A 23,191-nucleotide genomic window follows, 5' to 3' on the forward strand; every position below is an offset into this window, starting at 1 on the left:
ATATGTGAATTCTTACTCAAAAGGGTATTCAACTTTTTTTGTGCCCCTGAGGGTGATCAGTATTTGAGATATTCTCGCTCGAACTCAACGGAGTTCTGAAGACAACTAGTCCCTTGAGAGGATTAAATTTTTCATCCGCAGTTCATGATGGAAGCTTTCCTGGTGTCAAGTACTTGTTCATATGCAAAGAATGTTTATTATGAGAAATATAATTGTAATGCAAAGTTCATGTTTGCCTTGAAATTTTTAAAAAAGATTTTTTTTTGAAAGGATGCTAAAACATCGATTTTTTTGTGAAAGGTGGTGTGATACCAACTCAAGTGCTTAGCAAAACTCCTAGGAGTCAATTTACCGTATTCTCGTTTAGTATGCTTTCAAATTAACCCTGCTTCAATTAGGACTTTTGAGGGTTGTAACGTGGCCAGGTTCATGGTTTTTAGAAAAAAGGATTTTTAGGCTCAAAAGTTATTGGTGCCCACCCCCTTCGTGATGTTCTCCAACCTAAGTTCAGTTAACTTGACGCGAGCATTCATCCTTCAAGAGGAGCTTGAGACATACGATTGAGGAGTTGATGAGGTGTCTGGACATGGCAGTCACTTACCTTTTATTCTTGGTGTCTGATCACACGATCTTGAATTTATAGACACACGAATTTGCCCGTTTTGTTGAGGATCTTTTTTGTTTCCCTAACTTTTGCCTGGACAAATCCTTTTGAATTCTGAGTTTGAAGTCCAGCGGGATGCCCTAACTTTTGCCTTAGTCATTTGTTTTCAAGTTATTGACTTATCGGGCTCTTTTTTTTTTTTTGAGCAAGTCGTATGATCCTGAGACGTCTTCGATTTGTTGGAAATATTATGACTACCCTATTTCTTGGTCGACGAGGGATAATCGTTATTGTATCGTCATATTTTAACCTCCTATTGCGAGAGATGACCATTGCGGTCTCGACTTTTCCTCAACCTTTTGAAGGATAACCATTGTTGTATCCTTAGATGCGAGCTCCTGCTGAATTTTGAACACTCAATCAGGTTAACTGAACACTACCCTGCCCCTGGGTTAAATGTGAGGGTTTTTCATATAGAAAAGAAACTCCTACTCCAAGGCTCAAAGGGGTTGACAAGGGATTAACTTCCTTATATCTCCAGTGTTTGGATTTGAAACAATGCCTGTACATCATCAACAGGGTTTTACTCGAAAGCACACCATTTGAGATTATGGGTATTATATGTTCGTCATTCTCCCTTCAGAGTTATCATGCTTTATCGCCGAGAGTTTGGCATCACTAGCATAGAAAAACATGTTAGAGCGAGAGCGAATGAATATTTTTTTTTTTAGACAAACATATTCAATGCATTACTATTATAGTTCAAAAACAAACAAGTATTGCATATAAACAGTATTGAACAAAAACAAGAAAGATTATGCATGAAAATGCATGACGAATTTCGAATTGCCAATGTTGAGGAGATTCTCTCTGTATGGACTTATTGCTTCAGAAGATCCATTGAGTCAAAGGAGAACTTCAAATTTGGCTTTCAGGTACAAATGATGATAACCTTTGTGTTGGTCAGGCTTTGAACCTTGTCTCAAAATGGCTGACGATCATCGATTGACTGGCCAAGTGCCCCAGAGTGGAAAACAAACCAAACGTTTGTATCTGAACTGCAAATTACTCCTAGAGGAAGATACCGACGAAGCCACACAGGAGTTGTAAGCATCCAAATTCAGGGATAGTAAAATAGTAAGAAGATGAGAAGGTTGTCCTTTGGAAACTTTGGTTGCAGCTTCGTCTGAAGAGCTTTGACTTTTCATCTTTGGACGTCCTTCTAGAAGAATAAAGCTCACCATATCTAGTGGGTCATAGCCTCTGATTCGGGATACCTCTGAATTTGAAGGTACATGGCTAGAGGAAAATAAATCCTCTTGCCCCTTGATAGGTATGGTACCTCTAAACTGAAGACATATGGCTAGAGGAAAATAAATCCTCTTGCCCCTTGTTAGGAATCTGGCTCTTGAGGATGGCACCTGGAATTGCGCGCCCTAAATATTTGAGATCCTTGAAAAAGGTTAGTTAGGTAAAGAGTTCAAGTTATTAGCGTACACAAAAATCCTGCAAGGAAACCAAGCGATTAGGGTATAAACAAATCCTGCGAGGAAACCAAACGGTTAGTGTATAAACAAATCCTGCGAGGAAACCAAACGGTTAGATAATGAATACAAGCAAGTCACACAAGTAACCTTAGGTTTAAAGGCTTGCATGAAGTTCAAGGTAAGTACCATCCCCACTGAAGTTTAGTTGGCTCAACCTGTCCTATATAAAGATCGGGTTCTAGGGAGCTCATATCATTGACCTTTCTCGAAGGCGCTTATCTCAGTTCGGCAATCGAATCACCAACCGAAAAGGTCCCAATATTTATAAAATTCAGGACGTCAATGTAAATGAACCCGAGATTTTATAAAATCCGATTTTTGAAATAGTTTTGAATTTTTTGAAAAGTGTGGGCAAATTTTGGGGTATGACACGGGCCCATTTTCTTCCATGAACCTTGAGGACAAGGTTCCTCAAGAGGATATGGGTATTGATAGACAGCCCATTAGGCCCAACAGAATTAAGAAAATTCCAGCTTCATTAAAAGATTATTATCTTTAAAAGGGGGTCTCATTAGTAACTTTTATATTATTTGCTCTTTATAATTTTCGTTTATGGCCCATGGCCCATTAGTAGGGATAAAACCCTAGCTATTTAAATGTATCTTCTCCTTTGAGAGAGTTATGAAGAAAGTATGAAGTTTGTTTAATGTCAATTTCTTTTAATGCCTTTTTGATCTTAATTTAGCCTTAGTATAGTCTATCAAATGACCTTCTCTCTATAATTATTGATCTATTTTCGTTTCTCTCACATCTTTTCACAATTTAAGTTAATTATAGAGGTTTAGATACTTATGTGTGTCTGCATGTATATTTTGTTTACCTACCTCAATTTGAAAGGAATAAACTGGGAGTACAATTTGTTTAACGTGCATTTGTGAGATATATTCAGTCTCAGAAAGAACATTGTGTTTATGATGTCTCTAACCACCACTTTCTCACTTTTGAGAACATGGTTTTATATCTCTCTCAGAAAAAACTTTGTGTTTTATGATGTCTCTAAGACTATGTACAATGGTTACATTATTCAACACCCTACTTTTTCACTTTTTATCTTCCACATCATCTTCTCTCTTCCACCTAATAATTCAACACCTATTCAATTTTTTTTCACTACAATGGTTTTGTTTAATAAAATTCAACACCCTACCCCACATCATATTCTTATTTTCTTTTAAAGTTTTGTTTTTATGATTATATATTAATATCTGTTATCAATTAAAATTAAATTAAAATAATTAATATTTAATTATTTTTTTTAAATTTAATAATTTATTTATTTTTTCTAATTTTCTATTCTTAATTTTTTTTCTTGCAAGTAATAAATAAGAGATGTAAAAATAGTTATTTTTTAAAAAAATAAAATTATAAAAAAACTTAAAAATGCAATAAATACACTAAACACACAACACACTAAAAAAGAAACACACAAAAAATGAAACACACATAATTTAATTAGTACAATAGACTCGGCTCACAAACAATTTATTTAATCATGAAATATTCCGAACTTTTCCCATATGTGTTTGACTAGATCTGCTTGCAATTCGTGATGTACATTTGAATCACGCATCACAGATCTAGCACGCACGTGATTCGCAAATGCAGGTAGCACCTCGGTCGAGAATGACTCCGGTGTACTAGACTCACTTGCCTCAGATTGATCATAATCTGTCCAATTTTGAGCATATATATCTCGTTCATCCTCAACAATCATATTATTTAATATGATACATGACCTCATGATGAGAGCCAAATCGTTTATGTCCCACAAACGGGCTGGTTCGCGGATGATTTTAAATCGAGCCTGCAACACCCCAAATGCACGTTCGATGTCCTTCCGACATCCCTCCTGATATTTTGCAAATAACTTATCTGGTTCACTTTGAGGAAGTCTAATTGATTTGACGAAAGTTGGATAAGAAGGGTAGATACCATCTGCAAGATAGTATGCCATATTATACGGTCGTTGATTCACAAAGAAGTTCACTTTTGGAGTATTTCCCTGTTAAACATCATCGAACACAGGTGAACGATCTAAAACATTTATATCGTTCAATGTGCCCGAACATCCAAAAAAGGCATGCCAAATCCATAAATCATAAGTTGCAACTGCTTCAAGAATAACAGTGGTGGTTCCCTTATCTCCCCGGGTAAATTGACCTTCCCATGCTGTAGGACAATTTTTCCATTCCCAGTGCATGCAATCAATACTGCCAATCATCCCCGGGAACCCTCGCATTTCACTAACACGCAGTATTCTTTGCAGGTCATCTTGAGTTGGGGCTCTAAGGTACACTGGCTCATACAAATGTATGATTCCTTTACAGAATCTACGTAAGCACTCCAATGCTGTAGTACCTCCTATTTTGATGTATTCATCCACCCACTAATTAGAACCAAATTTTGATCAGTGGTCCATTTGGGGCTTTTCCGGCGTATAGGAGTTGAATCATCTGCATTTGGAGTGGCTCCTTGACCACCTCTCATGGCACCAATATCCATTTGTGTAGAAAACTCAGGAAATTCATCAACTCCAACATTCGAAATATTTTCATTTCTCATCGGAGTAGAAGAATAATCAGGGGGTGTTTGAGATGAATATGGCATCATTCCATAATATGGGCGATAACTTGGATTAGATGACGACATTATGAAATTCGGAGGAAATCCATAATTTGGTATATTTTGGGGACCTTGTTTGTTGGAAGATTGATTTTGAAATATATAGTTGTTGGAATTTGGGTAGTTGAAAGGATAATTAGTAGAATTTTGGGTGTTAAAAGGGTTATTGTTGGGATCCATTTCACTACAAGGATGTTTAGAGCTACAAACAATGATTTTTTTAAGGCTAAATAGAAAAAAAATTGAGAGAAAAAAGTGAATTTTTTTTATGAGTCCAAATCAAATGAACCAAGTCTCTATTTATAGAGGAAAAAAATAATGAATTTTGATAAAAATAAAAATAAATAAAAAATTTATTTACTATGAAATAATTAATTTTAAATGATTAAAAGAAAATAAAATCTAAATAATCACAACAACCAATAAAATTGTGTAAAGTGTTGCATGTGGCCCCACTTTTTTCTCATTCAACATGTTGAATCTTTTCAACACCAATTAATCCACATCACATTAAACACCTCATTCAACAAACCATTGTAGACATTCAACTATTGAATAATTTTTTCAACACCCCCATTGTAAATGGTCTAACCACCACTTTCTTACTTTTGGGAACATGCTTTTATATCTCTCTTAGAAAGGACTTTGCGTTTTATGATGTCTCTAACCACCACTTTCTCACTTTTGCACACTGTTTGGTTCTAGGTATTGTGAGGGGATAGAAAGCTAAAAGGAGAGAAAGTTTATTGAAATATGTGCTTCTCCTGTTTGGATGCAATGTCAGAGAGGAAAGAAAGTAGTTTTTAAGTGGGTCCCACGTAAAAAATCTTTCTCTTCAATTACGAGAAGAAACTTTAAATTGTTCTTTCAACATGTAAAAAATAAAAAATGCCACTCATTTTTTAATTTTTCTTTTTTTACTTACGTCTACTTTTTTACCACCAATTAATTTGTTTTTATTTTATTTTATATGATATATGGCTTGAAGCATGATATATCAATCTAAAACACACCATGACAAACATTGTATTTTAAAAAAAAAATTGTATTAGTCATTTTTTAATACATTCATACTGAGTTTATATAAAATAAATATTGTTTAACAAATGATAAAAATTAACCACACTAAAATTATTTAAAATTTTTATTTAATTTTAAAAAGACTTATCTTATTCATTTTATGTTAGCATATCTTTCTTTCCTCTCATTTTCTTTCCATTTTCACTCGTAACAAACAACTAAAAAATCATTCCACTTTCTTCTAACTTTCTCCCCATTTTCATTCTTTTAATATTTTTTCCTCTTACTTTCTTTCCTTTCACTTTCTTTTCTGATCCAAACAAAGCATTGAGAACATGGTTGTTTTCTTGTATAATCTTTTTCCATGAATGATATTATTAATCTTCAAATTTTTTTCTTATGCCTCAATATTTAGAACATTTAAACCAAATAATGTATATGTGACGCCGACTTTCTATCATTGTATAATATTTACGAGCAGGGGCAGATCTAGACATTATATATTGGTGTGGTTAAACATAAAAATAATTATAAACTAAATTATATTGAAAAGTAAAAAAAATATTATTTAATAAATCTAATACATTTACAATCAAAATAGTATACAATCTATTTTTTAAAAATGAGCTAAAATTACGTCATTGTCAATTATTTCAAAAATATTTATTTCTATAAAAATTATCTTATTGATCACTCATTTTATATAGTTGAATCTTCATAAATTTTATAACTAAAAAAATATGTGTTATACTATTGCAATTCATATCGGTAAGACTAAAGTTAATTTTAGATGTTTATAAACCATATATGAAATGTATTGTATTTATTTGTTTCGATAATATATATATATATATATATATATATATATATATATATATATATATATATATATATATATATATATATATATATATATATATATATATATATATATATATATATATATATATATATATATATATATATATATATATATATATGAGCGCAAGAGCATTGCACGATAGTTATTGGATTAAAACGCTCCTTCAAATGCCATATGTTCTACTTTTTCTCTCTCATGCATTTTAGATTTACTATAATGGCAACAAATAGTTTTGAATAAACAAGAATGTGACCCGCGCGATGCGCGGAATTAAAATGTTATTTAAGAATAAAATAAAAATATGTTTATATAGAACAATATATTTTATGATTGGTAGAATAATGCATTTGAATAATGTTGATGAAAATAGTTTTTTTAGTTTAGAAAATTATAGTGAAAGAAAAAAAATATAAAAAAAGAAAGACATTATTATTTTTAATTCCAAGACTTTTACTTTTCTTATAAAGTCATAAAATTTTAGTAGAGAAACCAATAGCATCTTATCGTCTATTAATCCTGAAACAACAATACAAAGCAATAATTATCTTCTTCTAAAAAGATTTATTGCATTTCTTAATAGTTTAAAGTGACACTTAAATTTAGAATTAAATTTACTACACTCTCTGAAAAACCAGTTATTTTAGAAAATAAAAAAATTAAATGTAATTATATTTTAGTGTTGTGTCATAGAACTAAATTCATATTTAAATTGTTATAAAATTTCAATACCTACTAATGTCAAAAAATAAAATGTTGTACAACTAAAACTAAAATATTGAAATATGGTGAAGTTTGCAAGACAAAAAGTAATCATCTTAGATTTGAGGAAGTTTGGATGGTAATAAATGAATATAAAAAAATATATTTTTTTCAAAATTCTTCTTACATAGGAAAATTAAAGAGCAGCATCACATGAGAATGACAACGACCACAGTGAGAGATGATGACGATGAATGAGATTAAATTCTTCCTACATAGTAAAATCAAATAGCAGCATCACATCAGGACGACAACGTCAATGAGAAGACACTATGCCAAATAAGTTATTTAATAGCTTTTTTTTTGTTTTTGATAGCGCTTAAAAGCGCTATTAACCGCGCCGCTATTATAAACATTTGGTGTTTAATAGCACTTTAAAAGCGCTATTAAAGTGTAAGTTTTTAATAGCGTTTTTCCTTAAGCGCTACTGAAGTGGGCATTTTGCGTGTTTTTTGACTTGACTTTGATAGCGCTTTCATACTAAGCGCTATTATAGGGCACATGTTTGATAGCACTCATAAACAAAGCGCTAATATATGGCACATATTTGATAGCACTTTTAAAAAAAACGCTAACATATGACACATGTTTGATAGCGCTTTCTCTAAAAAGTGCTATTATAGAATGTTTCATTAATATCACTCTTTAAAAAACGCTATTGTAGTACTTTTTTTTTTACATAAAATCACTCTTTTGGAGTTCAAATATCAAAAAGTTACATTCAATTCAATAGCAAATAACGCTTTAAGTTTCTCATTGCATACATATTATGATCCATCAATACCAAATAACATTTAAAATCAAATCCACTTGTTTAAATATCATAACATATATAGTGGGCATTTGGTGTACTAAGAAAAATAGGACATTTGCATAGGCAAATTTGTAGATGCATGCATTTCAATTAAGAGTACTCCAATCCAAATTCCAAAGAAAACAGACATATTCTATAAACAAAACACCTAAGAAACACAAGAAAGGACAACAAAACAACACCTAGTAGCCACACTTCACGAACCAAAAGCGTTGAACCCACTTATACAATCACTTAGCTTCGCAAAATAACTCCTTCCTGTATCATAGAAGGAATATTGATTATGTATTGTACAATAAAAAGCAATTCAAAATATATAGTGTAATCAAACAGTCGCTACAACCAAAGCCCAAACTAACCCAATCAATATAATGATCCAGCCCAATTATGAAGCCCATTGAAATTATAGCACTTTTGTACATATACTCACATTAAGGCCAACAAAGAAAACACCATATTGTTGACTATTTTACATTTTTGATGCTTTCTACATGTAAATAAATTATTCTCGTAAATTTAATAACTCTTTGAATAGAAATCTAACCCTAGATTACATGGTGCAAGAATCATCCTATCCTTGAATTTCTCATCTTTCCAGAGTATTTTGGCTATAGCATTTCCTAGATTATCCTCTCGTGATACATGTGGGGATATGAAGGAGAACTTTTTTATCAATCCATACTCACAATCCCACATTACATACATGAGTTAATAAAATTGAACTCATTTTCTAATTTTTCATAGCCCTGCATAAGTTGGGAGTTATATTAGTAGATCCACCCAACTATTGAAAAGTTTCAATTTGTTTGAATGTCATGACCAGGAAGGAAATATATGACTTTCTATGAAGTTTTTAGTTTCAGTAGGATACTTTCTATATTCCGTTTTGTAAAACAACTAAACAAAGCTTTTTTTCTATAAAATTTGTGTCACGATGGAAGATAATGCCACACTGCCAAAATACCAAGACACGTGCAATTGTCAAAGAATATAGCGGACATGCAGAGAAATACTTACTTTTTTTACAAAGAATTTCGTAGGCAGTTTCCAAATCAACAACTCCCTAAATTTGACAATCAACGCAGTTTTGCAAAACCTGTAGCAATGAAAGGAAACCCCAAGACCAATAAGCAAATATAAGAATGGAAAATAGAGAGGGATGAGCGGATTTTAACTATGCATGTTGGATTAGAAAAATATAACATACATAAACTATGCATGATTTCTTTGTTGTAGCTAACTCGGCTCATTATGTAATGTCGGCTGCCTCACTGGACATTTTAATCATTTTAAATTTTCTATAAAAAATGTGATATTTTTTGTTGATTATTATATCTGGAACTAAAAGAATTGATGATGAAATTACAGCTTATCTCAATTTGTTTGATTCTTTTATTCGAGACATATATATGAGAGAATATGAAGTGTAGCTTATGCATTTATGCCTTTTACATACACAATAGGAGGGTTCACAAATTCATGTATTTTAATTTCAATTTCAATGAAATTATTTGAGATATAAAACTTTTACATTAGCATAAAGCTAAGTAGCATAGGGAAGATTCACAGAACCTAAAAATTGTTACAGTAAACATATTCCACTATCAATTCACATAGGTGACAAGTGAACATCAATAGAAAGAAATAGCTATAAGTAAACTGTTTTTTTTTCATTCAAAATTTAAAAATATAACTATTGCAATTTCAATAGCAAGTATACATATTCCACTATCAATTTTTTTTTTGGATTACCCCCTGTATTTCTAGGGTACCCCCTAAGCGTGTAAAAACAGTGAAAAACCAGGGGGGTAAATAAAAAAAAACAAGTTTACAGGGGGGTCCTAGGGGGGTAAATCATAGATCTTTTCATATTTCAAGGGGGCAATCAAAAAAAAAATAATAATAGGGGGGTAAACCGAATCTCGCGCAGGGGCGCAAATGTCTATTAACCCTTTAAAAAATAGCTAGTGGTGGTGTATACTGTAGATTGCATTAATCTAGACCAAAAATAAACATATTGCATTAATTTATTAAATCATAAAAAATTGAATGGTTAGAAAAAAAGGTGGTTGAAAAAAAAAAGAGGGGCCAAAAGTTGTTGATAGTTATTTTCAAGATAACAGTTTCGTGTCAAGTATGTTAGGTGTTATTAACATTTTTGGTTTTATTTTATTTTATCAGAATATCTTATCTATGTTGCTGTGAGTGGCAGGCATTGTCACCTTCCTAGCAAAAGTGATGTGGGTTCCATAGTGTTTTTGTTATTCAAGGACGGTAGTTATGCAATCATTCATGGATAGTTTTAAAAATTACAAGATGAGATGATGAACAGTAAGCATTTTGAAAATGATAAAAAACCAGATATAAGATAAACTAAGAAAATATATCTTACCTGCGTTCCCCAGTAAGAAATATTTACGAGACAGGTTTGGGAAGCAAACTGATTAGAAATCTGATGCTCCATTACCCCAGCAATTATCTAAGTAACAAAAATACTGTAACATCAGTATTAATACAGAAGGCCAGTTGCAAACATAAATTGGATGCAAATTTACAGTACAAGATTATCAGATAACTAAAAGTAGAGTTATACAATAACATATCCAATTTTCAAAAAGAAAATATCCTCAAATAATCACACAGGCACAGCAGACACAATGTAGATTAAAAATTCGAAAGGAGAAGAAAATTTAACACAGTTTTTTCTTCACAATACTTTTTTACAGTATCCAGTGTTTCCTGAAGGACCCTAAGGCTATGTTTGGGAGTTTGGAGGGGAAGGGAGGGGAGGGCTTTGAAAAATAGGAAGAATTGGGTGAAAATGGTAAAAAGATTTTGGGTAGGAGGGTTTTGGAGGGTTTGAGTTTATTCATAACACCAAAAACCCCATAAAATGGGGGAACTAAAAAATTGTATTGAAGAAGGTTTTGGAGGGTTTTGGAGGGCTTCCATAAATTTTGTAAATATCGTTTAGGTTGTTATACTATTTTGAAAATTAAAAATTTTGTAATAATAATGAGTCTTTTATTATTCTAAACAAAATCATCTTTTCAAAAAATGTCAAATATTTTTCTATATTATTTTAAAAAATCGATTTCGGAAGCCTTCCCCTCCCCTCCCCTCCAAACTCCCAAACATAGCCTAAGTTGCAAGGAGATAATATGGAAAACAAAAATACTGTATAATATTTCTACTTGTAGAAATACTACTAAGTGAAACACATTCTATATAACCTTTCTTTCCAACACACTATTATTAGGCGAACTCATGCAAGTCTTACCATTATGTGAATATGATAGAACATTGAGTTCCCATAGGTGTGATGACCCAATCATTGAACTCGATCTTTTCTTGTACTGCTTCATCTCCATTCTTTTCCTGTACATGTTTATTGTTAAAAGAAAAACAAATGAAATCTCAAATAATGCTGAAAATGCAGTAAACTCATCAAAGATGAAAACAAATACCTCAGCAGGTTTCATATGTTTCCTTACAGATCCACTATCCATGCTTCCCTTTTTAGTTGACATTGTTTAATTAAGCTTACAACTACAATTACAAAATCAGTTACAATTAGTTTCTAGGTTACATAAATTTCTTAACTAAGATTAGTTTATTGCTATAGAAAAGCATGATAAATCAGACATTTTACAAAATTGAGACTAAGTAGTTAATCGCGGTCATAATCGGTGTTTTCGCGGCGGTGCGGAGGGAAGCGGCCGCTTAGAAGCATTTCACGAGAACAGAACGCGCACATCACTGTCGCGATTGCCTCTCACGATGCATGTAGCTGCCTTCGCGGCCGCATGAAATGCATTTCACGATACATGTAGGTTCCAAAAACTTTATATTTCACGTTTTTTTTACAGGAACAAATTTAACTCATATCATTAACCAAATAAATGTCAATACAAGGAGGTGCAACATTAACGAAACTACGCCTAGACCAAGAATTGGCCGCCTTAACTAAAGAGTCGGCAACCATATTCGCTTGGCGCTTAATAAACTTTACCTCAAAGTTTGTAACAAGACTCAACAATCTCTGTATAACAATAATAATAATATTAAACTCCGACTTCCCAGTAACCGTAGAATTAACAGCATGAGTTACCACTTGGGAACCACTTTCAAAAATCACATTATTTAAGTTCTTGTTAATAGCAATCTGAATTGCCTCCTTCAGCGCCAAAGCTTTAGCTTCTATAGGAGAAGTGATACCTTTATCCCAAGCGACACCTGCAACAAGAAATCTCCCCAAATTATCACGAAGACACCACACCCTATTTGTAGTGTGATGATGATTATTAAAACCTGCGTCAACATTACACTTCAACCACCCTTCAGCAGGTGGGTTCCAAACCATAGGGAGCTGAGGATCACTATTCTAAGCAGGGTCATCCCGAGCATTAAACCAATCAAGCCAATTGTAATAAGCTTGGATTCCAATTCTCGCAAGGTCTTCCCTGTTATCATTCCAAACAATATTATTCCGGTTATTCCACAGACTCTCAACAACCATAGCAAAGCGCCCAACATCCTTCTTGTCCTCCCGACAACAAATATCTAAGATGAGAGATTTAGCATCATTAAAAGTTTGTAACCGGTGATCAACAATATTAGACAAACCTGCTGCCTGCCAACAAGAGCTAGAAGTTTGGCATCAAAAACTTTATATTTCACTTAAAAGTAGTAATTTGTAAATAAGAGACACTTCAACCCCAATCATGCATATCCTTAGTTTCCACATATAACATCCTCTGTTATGATGTTTTTATGATATTGAAAAGTCATACATAAGGAAACAACTCAGACAGTTAAAACAAAAAGCAAAAGTTGAGACATATAAGTATAAAATGGATAAACTATGCAAATCTGCCACAGCCATAGCAAATAAAACATACTTCTGAGGACAGTGACTTTAACTCCTCAATTATCTCAGTCCAACCTTAACTCCCTAAATTCACTCAGTCCACCCTTAGCTCATAATATTTCTGAGTCAAAACACTCCCTTACTTTTCTCAAGTCTCACACGTACAGGGCTATTTTCCATCACTATATAATTACTTGGTTATGAACACAAAGGGACACCGAATTTCATCTGCAGAAAAAACAACTGAGCCCTAATTTCTGACTCAACAAAAGTCTCCCAAAACCTATTCACTTAAAGCTCTCATTATGGAGTAATTGAAGTTTCACCCTGAAGCTTCAAATTACTCATAGCTCAGCCCCTACGTACAAAAAATTTCCACCAGCTACAACACAACAACCAACAGCAGAAGAGTTCGCAAAAGAGGAAGAGAAGCAAATTAACAAAAACGAAGGAGCAAAAGGAAACTCACCGAAGAGACTCGCCGGCATCGTCGAACCAGTACTTTGAACCATTCTCTTCACGTTTTTCCCATGCCATTTCGTGTGCATCTGTGTGTATAATCGTAGATCCAATATGACTTGTTAATTAGCTTCAAGAATGGCGTTCAATTTAGGATTTTTTTTGAAATTTAGGGTTCAAAGTTTAGTCTGATTTGGAGGGTTTAAGCTTGGAACTAGGAGAATCCAATGCCATATTTGAGAACATGACATCAAAGATGAAGAAAAATCAGTGAGTTTTGGCGATGAAGAAGATTAGGGGTTTTTGGTGGTTAATGGGCAAAATTATGTGCAAAACGGAAAAGTATCCTCCAAAAACGTGTTTTGTTTTTTTATTTTATTTTGTTAATTATTTTATTATTTTATTAATTATAAAATATAAGAACAATAGCACTTTCCTAATAAATGCTAATATTAACGCTTCCTAAAACAATGCTATCTTAGTGAATAAAAGTAATAGCATTTTTTTCCAAAGTGTTATTTTAGTGTATAATATTAATAGCGATTTGAAAAAAGCACTATCATACTAAAGTTTAATAATAGCATTTTTTTAGAAAGTGCTATCAAAATCATATTGTATGCATTTTATAATAGCGCCTAAGTATAAAGTGCTATTATAGATGTGTTTTTTCCTTTTCAATAGCACTTTTTTAAAAGTGCTATTAAATTAGGCGATACAAAATATCAATTTTGGCGTAGTGAGATGACCACAAATGGGGTTGTTGGTAATTAAACCAACATTAGGAGACATATGACATGGTACACTAAGGCACCATAACAATGATAGATACAACATATACAATGTTGAAACAAAGACTTCTAGCGGGTCTTTTGAAAATGAATTGACATAGACGGTACTGATAAATTATAGAATAGATTGTTTCAAGCACTAACTAATGCTCTATGACTTCTAGCACTGAAAATGCTTCATAGTTTATTTTTTCATATCATTGCAATATTAAGGGGTTCTAAAAATGCAAATAACCAACTTTAAAAAAAATTATCCAAAAAACCAAGTTTTGGGAGAAATTACCTGGGTAACCAGGTTTGGGAGGTGCCCTACATATAGGATTCCTACACATAGGTGCCCTACACATATATATTTATATAATTTTTAATAATAGTAGTTAAATATTATATTTTTTTGAATAGTGGTAATTGATTATATTATTACTATTATTATTTTTAATAGTGATAGTTGATTATTAATTATTAATGTATTTTTTTAAAAAAAAAAACATTACAATGAAAATAATGTTAAATATATTAATAGACTATTAAGTTGGAGGTTTCAAAATAAAGAGTTTTTAATGAATTTTGAATGTAATAACGTTACTTTTGAGTTGATTATATATATATATATATATATATATATATATATATATATATATATATATATATATATATATATATATGTATGTATATATAACTCTCCACATTTAATAACTTATTATTTTTAACCATTAGATTGAAAAGAATAGAGAGTTAAATATGTCTAAGGTCCTTATAAATATGGCAACTTTCAATTTTAGTCCCTACAAAAAATTTCGTCAAACAATGGTCCTCGCAATATTTTCTGTCCTTATTTTGTGTCCCTCCCGTTAGATTCCACTAACGGAGGCTTATGTGGCACACCACGTGTGACGCCACGTCAGTAAAAGTCAATATTGAAAAAAAAAAGAGACAGATTGCGGGGGTTTTAAACCCCCTGTAAATAACTTAAAAAAAATAAAAAAAAATTGAACCAAATTGAAATGTAGTTGAACTGCGGTTAGTTCAATTTGATTTTACTTCTCAATGGTTGCCATTCATATCTCCTGCAGTTGCAATTCATTGGAATACATCAAAAATATTGCTAGTAGAGTGTAGTACGAAGTGCACGGACTCTCATGATTGTGGACACCATCATAACTTGTATAGCTTGTATCTTCCCTATCCTTGCCACCCTCTTCTTCACACCACACCCTTCACCTGAACACTTATAGTAGTTTCTGCATGTTTACATAGATCTATAGAGTGTAATATACTAAATACTAATTCTAAAATTTATTAAATTGTTCTAACTTTCATTTCATATTTACATCATTATTTAACAAGTGGAAAGTTGAATTGACATATACATACACTCAAATTGAAACAAGAAGTTGCTACCCTTTTTTCTATTGAAGGACAAAACGATGAGAACCACACAAGTAAGAACCACACAAGTAAGGTTTATTAATTCTACACCATTTGTTTGCTAATTAAACAAACATGCATATTGCATACAACTATATATGATTGTGATAAAGTTTCTAATTAATTATTATGACAAGATGAGTCCACGTCCCCTCTCCATATCATGCTATAGTATATGTCAGTCGCCACAAAAAAAATTCTATGGAAATACATCTAATCACCCACCACCACCAATATATTGGATATGAATATAAGTGCTCAATGTAAGTTAAAATAAATCATATAGATTAATTAAGTATAACTAATTACCAGTTACCATGGGTTGGAATTATTCTTGACGAACTTCTTTCCACACTGTGATCTCCTTCATAATCTCAAACTGTGATCTCGTCCCTTGAACTCGCTTCTACTATACTTTGATTAATCCATATACTTCTGCGTCAATATATTAGTACTGCTATATATATTTATTTGTATGTCAACAAGAAAATATATAGAAATATGAAAAGTTGCATGATCATGTTATTGTTGTTGATTGAGGTTTGAGTTTCATCATAAAACCCTTGATTAATGACATTAATATCATTGATGAAACCTGCTTTATGATTCAGGAGTTTCTATACTTAGTGACCAATTAGAATCTTCGCTAGCAGTGCAATGTCCAGCAAGTTCTAGCAGTGCAATGTCCAACAAGTTCTAGCAGTGATATGGAAATTTTGAATTATGTTTTCTAACAAATTTTCTAATCTGCTTTATCTTCGTCTTCTACTACTAATATGCATGATAATGTTGGGTTTGAGAATTATGGTGGTTTCTATTCTGATCTTGAGAAGATGAATTCGGATGAGTTATTCAGTTTACCACAACAGCTACCACTATTTGAGGACAATATTAAGAAGGAACTAGTTAAAGGTGAAGGTCATGATGATGTTTATGATGATGACCCTTTTTCTCATCAACCATTCCTTTGGAACTAGGACTTTTCATCATTCTCCATTCTCTCTATAATTTTGCTAAATATTCTTACTTTATATTCAGCCACTCTTGTTTTTAAGTTATTTAAAGGGGGTTTAAAACCCCCGCAATCTATTTTTTTTTTTTTTAGTTTTGACTTTATATGACGTGGCGTCATACGTGGCGTGCCACGTAAGCCTCCGTTAGTGCAATCTAATGATAGGGACCAAAAATCGTGATGGAAAATTTTGGGAGGACCAAAGTTTGACGAAATTTTTTGTAAGGACTAAAAGTGAAAAGTGTCATATTTATAGGGACTAAAAACTTATTTAACCCAAGAATAAATGGTCAAGATGTGGAGTAAGTTATAATAACTTACTCTTGGAGTAAATATATCCCTCCTCGTATATATATATATATATATATATATATATATATATATATATATATATATATATATATAATAGTAGTATCTAAATATTATATTTATTTAATTATTATTAATTTTTAAAATAAAAAATAGTAACATTTCCTAGAGTTTGACTTTATGAGGTGCTTTGATGTTTAAGGGCTGGATCGGTTGAGATCGCCTTGTATTAACTGTTTTTGAATTAATCAAATCATTTATTGATTCAAAAAAAAAATAGTAACATTCTATGATTACATGAGTTATAAAGGTAGTAAAATGCTTTTATGAATATATATTAGTAGACTATTAAGTTTGAGGTTTCAAAATAAAGAGTTTTTAATGAATTTTGAATGTAATAACGTTACTTTTTAGTTGATTTTATATATAATATTTATTTTTAATAGTGGTATCTAAATTTTATATTTATACAATTATTATTAATTTTTAAAATAAAAAATAGTAACTTATAAAGATAGTAAAATGCTTTTATGAATGTTACTTGAGATATATAAAAAAATTTAAAAAAAGTTCTTTGACATTTTTTACTAGGAATTTTTTTATTTACATATTGAATTGTATTAAATATTATTTTATTTAAAATTTAGATATAAATTTATATTATTTTTAGTTTTATTATTATTATTATTATTAAATATTATATTATTTAATACATATATATATATATATATATTTTAATAGTGGTATCTAAATATTATATATATATATATATATATATAATTATTATTATTTTTTAAAATAAAAAATAGTAACATTCTATGATAACAGGAGTTATAAAGGTAGTAAAATGCTTTTATGAATATATATTAATATACTATTAAGTTGGAGGTTTCAAAATAAAGAGTTATTAATGAATTTTGAATGTAATAACTTTTTAGTTGATTTTATATATAATATTTATTTTTAATAGTGGTATCTAAATATTATATTTATATAAATATTATTAATTTTCAAAATAAAAAATAGTAACATTCTATGATAACAGGAGTTATAAAAGTAGTAAAATGCTTTTATTAATATATATTAATAGACTATTAAGTTGGAGGTTTCAAAATAAAGAGTTTTTAATGAATTGTGAATGTAATAACGTTACTTTTTAGTGATTTTATATATAATATTTATTTTTAATAGTGGTATCTAAATTTTATATTTATACAATTATTATTAATTTTTAAAATAAAAAATAGTAACAATCTATGATAAAAGGAGTTATAAAGATAGTAAAATGTTTTTATGAATGTTACTTGAGATATATAAAAAATTAATAAGAAAATTTCTTTGACATTTTTTACTAGGAATTTTTTTATTTACATATTGAATTGTATTAAATATTATAATATTTAAAATGTAGATATAAATTTTTATATTATTTTTAGTTTTATTATTATTATTGTTGTTGTTGTTATTATTATTAAGTATTAATATAGTTCCAACTTAATAAATTTGATTATATAAATATTATTTAAATTTTTGTTATTATTAATAGTATTGTCAAAATATTGTATTGTTATTATATATTTATTACTATTATTATTGGTTATATATATATATATATATATATATATATATATATATATATAGTGGTATATGAATATTATATTATTACTATTATTACTAATTTTATAAATTACAAAATAGTAACATTCTATTATAATAGGAGTTATAAAGGTAGTAAAAATTAATAATTTTTTTTATTGTTGTTATTATTATTATTATTTTTAGTATTATTATTATTACTATTGTTATTATTATTATTATTATTATTATTTATTTATTTACAATATATATTATATTATTTATATCTTTATTATTATTAGTAGTGTTAAAATATTATATTATTATTATATATTTATTAATATTATTATTTATTTTTAATATAGGGTTAATTTAGTAAATGACACATTAGGGTTTTTGTTAAGAATGACTATCATAATGACATGTGGCTAAAGAATGACTATCATGAGGACATGTGGCTAGGGTAGCCATCATGACAACCTTCAATTTATATATATATATATATATATATATATATATATATATATATATATATATATATATATATATATATATATATATATATATATATATATATATATATATATATATATATATATATATTAAGATACCCAAGTGTGAAAGAAAAAAAAGTAAAAAAGAAGAATTAATCTGCACTTAGAAAAAGTATTTTCCATCAAATAATACATCTGATCTTTTTGTACTTTCATTCTCACATGTAAAAGTCACCCAATAGTTAGCACAATGAATTACTATAGGAAATTCTGGTGTGGCTTTAGAATCAGTGTAACTTCGAGCAAAAGATGAAATAAAGTGAAGAAGAAGAAATGAGAAATAGAGAAGAAATTGTGGACTTAGGATAAAAGAGGAAGAAAAAGAAAGAAAAATATCATATTTGGTTACTGGATTTGTCGCAGTCGTAATGCCACTATTATGGTCGCGGTGAAAAGCTATTGCAATTGCGATGGCATTCATAGTGGCCGCGGTGGTCACTTGTCATACACATTTTTTTGTTGTTTAAAAGGAATAAAGAAACCACATTCTAAGGGTTACGGTTTTAAGCGACATAAGTGACGATTAGGTTATATTGGAGCTCAAGAATTAGAGATTTTCACCTTTTAATTCCTATTTTCTCCATTATTTTCATGTAATGGTTATCTTATATACTCAAGGTAATAACTATATATGAGTAGCAAACTTACTCTTGATTAAGTTTTGTTAAACAAAGAAGATTAGAGTTGTTGAACCATGTAGTTGGCTTGTACTCTTTTATTGATTTAATATTATAGTTTTTATTCAATTATCTTTTATTGTAATGCTTTTTATGTGATGACGAACAAGTGAATTGAACTTAGTATCATATCGATTATTGACCGTAGCAGTGTGAGTCAGATCTAAGATAGTTGTTCAAATTAGTAATTAACTAGAAATAGATAATTACAAGTCTGTAATACAAAAATTAACAAGCATAATTTCATGTTTTTACTTCGAATTCTCCTAAGGAATTATGAAGTTTTCATTGAGAAGAGTGAGTTATACACAAAGGAACTGGGTATCAAGGTAATGTTAATTTATTGTAATTCTAGAAAACCACTTCAAGAAATTAGAAGCAATTACCAACAGTGATAAACAGTGAACTCGAAACAAAACTTGATCGTTTTCTCATTATCATATTTTTTTGTAAATTTTATTCGCAAAATTTACTTTCGCAAAAACAAAATGAAAACCCCTATAAGATTTATTTTTAAAAGCACAATCAAAACCTTGTGAAAATACACAATCCCTATGAAGACAGTCTTTTATTCTACTACTTTGACTTGATTAGTTCACTTGCTAAAAAAATAATCAAGTTTTTGACGTTGTTGCTGGATATTGTTGATAATTTCAACAAGATAACTATTGTGTGACATTTTATTTTAATTTTGACATGTTATTGTGTGACATGTTATCATTATTTCTATTTTGACTCTTATTTAGTTTTATTTGGTGCAGTGCTAGTGAGGTATTATTTGTTTGTTTATGCAGGGTTCGAGCTCGACACTGATAATATTAGATTCAGAAATCAAAAGAATAGTGCAAGAAATTCGGAAAGCAAGAAGAGAAGCACTACAAGTTAAATAAGAATAAGAACAAGAAGAGATGGCTAATCCACCAAGACAAACAACGATGGAGGATTATTGGAGAATGATTGATATTGGTCATATATCCTTAGGTTTTCAATATGCTAGTCATGTAACATTTATATTAAAAAAATTATGCTTTCAAGTTTAAGAAACAACTCGCTCGATAGGAAAGGTACCACAGACTCGTGGGAGCATATGGCTAACTTTTATGATACTTGTTCTATGTGTAAGCCAAATGATGTGACTGAAGATAAAGTGAAAATATGATTGTTTGATTTTTATCTAATAGGTCAAGCAAATTATCGGTTGCAATGCAGACCAGATAGTACTTGTAGTAGGGAAAATCTGAGATCGAAGCCATTATATTGACTCGACTCAATATTTTAGTGAAAGTCGCCACCGCGCTTTATTATTTCCAAAGGAAAAGGGAAAAGAACGAAGAAAACCCAAAGTTTGTTTTTAAAACAAAAAGAGATCTTAGGTAGGGGTGTTGATTATACAAGGGGAAGGTTTTAAGCACCCCTCATATCTGTGGTACTCCACAAGAACATTTTTGAAAATCTGTGTTTATTAAAAGATATTGTGTGCGAAAAAAAGGTTTGTTTGAATTTTAAAATAAGCTCGGCAAGACGTTAAGCCTTGTGCCTACATACCTCCTCGGTGCAATGGAGAAGTCAGAGCTAATGTAGTTCCACTTTAAAGGGAAAAAATGTTTAAAAGGAATAAACACGTTTACCATCGTCGGGGCGGTTACTCAGCCATTGATTTTAAACACGAGAACGAACGAAATCTTTGCGTCACTAATGAGAGAAGGGCGCCAACTCGGATAAAATCGACAAGTATGCCACTAGCTCTCTCACGTGGAAAAGATTTCGTCGTGTCAATCAATATTAAAATCGTGGGGTATCGCAACTAATGATAATGATTAATCGTGCTTACTTTTGAAAGAAAATACCAACAAGGGTTAAATATAGTTTTAAAGAAGATTTTAAAAGGGATTTCAAACATAAGAAGATTTTTAGAAAAATAGAGGAGACTTTGAAAATTTAAGAAGTGGGAGGAGATGAAAAGGCTATCCTAGTGCGGGAAAATAAAAATTTAGGGAAAAAACTATCTAACCAATATAAGAAGTCGACACTTGACACATTGAGTCAAGGAAGAATTCCCATCCTTTGGATAACCCACACAAAAGCAAAATTACCACTTAGGGACCCAAATGAACTTGAAAATCTTCGAAGAACCACATAAGTTTCTGACGGAAATCGGGCAGAGTAACGGTTGCAAATCGGTGAAATCCTTATCTTAGTGCTTTGGAATTAAACTTCAAAGACTTTTAGAGGAGACACCTACACACATCACAACAGCAATCCAACTAGACAAAAATAACGAGCAAAATAACAGTCAAACAATAATCCACAGTTCATTGGTCCTTAAGTGTTTTTTTAGGTTTTATCTTGTTTATTAATGTTTTAACATAAAATTTAAGTACGGTTCAAGTGGACAAAAGAAAAATAGCGAAGAATAAATATGACGTCCAAATGGACAAAATAAAAATAGCAGAAAGTAAATATGATGATATGATAAATATAAAGGACAATATAATTAAATGCAGAAATTAAAATTAGTCGTTAGTTGTTAAAGATAACCATCTTGAAACTTGTCAAGTATGTTATCAAAGTTAGTAAATAAAGATTAGTAGTGGAGGAAGGATGAATTCAGATTCAAATCAACCACATACGACTTCCTTTCATTTTAATCTTTTACCGATTCAGGACAAAGAAAAAAAGAAGGATAGATGAAGAAGAAAGAGCAAAATTAAAATAATAAACTAATATATAAAAAGAAAACACAAGGTATAAATAATAATGGAAGATCTAAGATCCAGAACTATCCGATTTAGTCAATTGACTAATTTTATGTAGGATCTAAGATCCAGAACTAAGGTGCATAATAGAAATAAAAACAACTATGTAGAGAATCCCATTTCCGGTCATCTTCTCAGATGAGGACAAGTGGCTCCGATGGCCACTTGTCACACACAGGCGGCGCGCAGATCACGAGGAGAAAGAAAAAGTAAAAAAAAAAAAATAATAAAAAAAATAAAACAAGAGATAATTTGTAGGTTTTATTAATTCCAAGACAAACTCTTCCTTTTCTCAAAGAACCATTCACGTGACCAAACATCATCATTATCATACTTTGGCAACATCATCTTTATTATCACCTTTCAGAAAAAAAAGAAAACCAAGTATTCTTCCCTCATAAATATAACTCAGTACCTCTCTCATCTTTATGATCAAAATGAACAAAAACAAAAACAAGTATTAAGGGTGTGTTTGGTGAGACATGAAATTGAGAAGAGAGAAAAATGTAAGAAAGAGTATGAAAAGAGAGAAAAA

At 30.5% G+C, this 23,191-nt stretch overlaps 1 long non-coding RNA gene and 1 pseudogene across 1 annotated transcript; both read right to left on the reverse strand.

Annotated features, from left to right (window-relative positions):
- Positions 1-3,552: 3,552 nt before the first annotated feature.
- On the reverse strand, positions 3,553-4,800 carry LOC131598219 (uncharacterized; annotated as a pseudogene).
- Positions 4,801-9,246: 4,446 nt separating this feature from the next.
- Positions 9,247-13,860, reverse strand: LOC131600140 (uncharacterized). The gene is made up of 5 exons (XR_009283026.1): positions 13,568-13,860; positions 11,696-12,791; positions 11,509-11,606; positions 10,621-10,707; positions 9,247-9,324 (listed from the first exon to the last, which is right to left on the reverse strand). It is a non-coding gene; the product is annotated as an uncharacterized LOC131600140 (long non-coding RNA).
- Positions 13,861-23,191: the final 9,331 nt, after the last annotated feature.

Source organism: Vicia villosa, linkage group LG4, assembly GCF_029867415.1.
Source record: "Vicia villosa cultivar HV-30 ecotype Madison, WI linkage group LG4, Vvil1.0, whole genome shotgun sequence".
In the NCBI taxonomy this organism is placed as follows: Eukaryota; Viridiplantae; Streptophyta; class Magnoliopsida; order Fabales; family Fabaceae; genus Vicia; species Vicia villosa.